The 2469-nt window shown below is 38.5% G+C and overlaps 1 protein-coding gene across 6 annotated transcripts in view; it reads right to left on the reverse strand.

Moving 5' to 3' along the window:
• Positions 1 to 2469, reverse strand: part of MAGI1 (membrane associated guanylate kinase, WW and PDZ domain containing 1) — a 900270-nt gene that overhangs the window by 399043 nt on the left and 498758 nt on the right. The window lies entirely within an intron of this gene.

The raw sequence follows: 2469 nt of genomic DNA on the forward strand, positions 1-2469 counted from the left end.
ACACACACTGACCTGCACAGCAAAGGCTACTGGACAGTCTGCTATGGTTTTGCTTTTACTTTTGTTTCTGTTTTTTGTCCTACTTACTTTTGTCTGGGGGTGGGATCTTTTTCTCCCTATGTTACCCAAAAAGAGACAGCAATCATGACCATATAGCCAAGCCTATAATATCCCAACATTTGGACAGGAGCCAATACCAACTGCTACATATCACATGGATAGCCGACACTTGCTAAGATTGCTCTTAGTTGAGTAATAAGAGATGTGAAAAGGGAAGTCTAACTCCAGATCACATCCACCAGGAGACACTCAGTAACATACATTCATTTATTCATTGAAAACACATCTGACTACTGAAAATGTCCAAGAAACAACAAAAGATCTCAGAACCTGTCCAGAAACAAAAAAAAGAGTAACTGAGACAAATGAGCTGGAGGTAGGCAGAGACTTTCCATTAGAAGGAGAGCAGACTTTGGATCTGCCTGAGAAGGAACTCAGAAGAATGGTATTGAGATACATCCAAATACTTCACAGAGTGGTAGAGGAAAATAAGGAAGAAGTCAGGACAGTGTTACAGGAGAAATCAAATAGATATAGCATTCGAAACAATTCAAAACCTGCAAAAAGAGGTCCAAACAATTAATAATAAAATATCAGAAATGGACAATACAAAAAAGAGCAAAGGAATAGAACTGAAGAGATGGAAGCCAGAACCAGTGAGCTGGAAGACAAATCTCTCAATACTGCTAACATAGAAGAGCAAGCAGAAAAAGGATTAAAAAAATCTGAAGAGAGTCTAAGATTCATGTTGGATAACATGAAGAGGATTAACTTAAGAATTATTGGCATTCCTGTACAGGAAGAATCACAGAAACACACAAAGGAGATAGTTGAGGAGCTGCTAGAAGAAAACTTCCCTAACATCTTGAAGGATGAGAAGGTAAGCATTCAAGAAGCTGAAAAAACTCCAGGAAGGTTAGACCTCAAAAGAAAATCACCAAGACATATGATAATCAAGCTCCCCAAAATCAAACACAAAGGAGAGAATCCTAAAAGCAGCAAGGGAAAAGAAAAGAGCTACTTACAAAGGCAAGCAAATCAGACTAAGCTCTGATCTCTCAGTAGAAACCATGCAGACAAGAATGCAATGGGGAGACATATATAAAACCCAAAAGAAAAAAAACTGCCAACCAAGATTGTCTACCCAGCAAATCAGTCATGGAAAACACTGTAATTATTGCAATTAAATGATTGAGTGTAAAACCGATATTCTCCCATGTAAACTATCACTCAATGGACACTAAAAACTTAATATTAATAAAAAAAGAGATGATACATGTTCAACCATTTTCAAGATGTAACTGATGATCAAAAGCCAATCAATGATACTGAAGGAAGAAGTCCAAGGCACAATGAAGGCATTGGCTCTGGTAGCGTAGTGGTTACGAATCGGGCTGCGAATCGCAAGGTCAGCAGTTCGAAACTACCAGCTGCTGCATGGGAGAAAGATGAGGCGTTCTGCTCCCATAAAGATTTACAGCCTTGGAAACCCTTTCAGGGTCGCTATGGGTCGAAACCGACTCAACGGCACTTAACAACAACAACAACAGGAAATGAAGGAATATAAATTAGAATATTTCAAAAAATTGAAGCAGCACTGGAGGCACTCACTCAACTATGCCAAGAAACTCGAAAGACCAACTGGTTGGAAGAAAGCCATAGCTGTGCCCATCTCAAAGAGAGGTGACCCAATGGAAGGTAGACATCACTGAACAACATCACAAATACCATGTAAAAGCAAAATTTTGCTGAAGATATTTCAAACATGGCTTCAATAGTATATCCATGGAGACAGCCAGAAATTCAAGCCAAAATCAGAAAAGAATGTAGAATGAGGGATATCATTGCTAATGTCAGATGGATCGTGGCTGGAAGCAGAGAATACCAGAAAGATGTTTACTTGTGCTTCATTGACTATGCAAAGGTTTTTGTGTGGATCACACTTCACTGTGCTTGGAGGAAATCTGTACACGGACCACGAGGTAGTCGTTTGAATAGAACAAGGGGACAATGGATGATTTAAAATTATGGACAGCAGCATAAGGGCTGTATTCGTTCACCATACTTATTCAACCTATATGCTAAGCAAATGATCAGAGATGCTAGAAAATATGAAGAAGAACGTGGCATCATAATAGGAGGAAGTCTTCTTGACAAACCTGAGCTATGTAGATGATACAACCTTGCTTGCTGGAAGCAAAAAGAAGTTTAAATACTTACTGATGAAGATCAAAGACTACAGCCTTCAATATGCACTATACCTTAATGTAAAGACAATGAAAATCTTCACAACTGGACCAATAAACATATAAAAAGAGAAAAGACTGAAAGTGTCAAAGGCTTTATCTTACTTAGATTCACAATCATCACTCATGAAAGTAGCAGTCAAGAAATCAAATGACATTGTAC

This window comes from Chrysochloris asiatica, unplaced genomic scaffold (genome assembly GCF_000296735.1).
Source record: "Chrysochloris asiatica unplaced genomic scaffold, ChrAsi1.0 scaffold00046, whole genome shotgun sequence".
NCBI classification, from domain to species: domain Eukaryota; kingdom Metazoa; phylum Chordata; class Mammalia; order Afrosoricida; family Chrysochloridae; genus Chrysochloris; species Chrysochloris asiatica.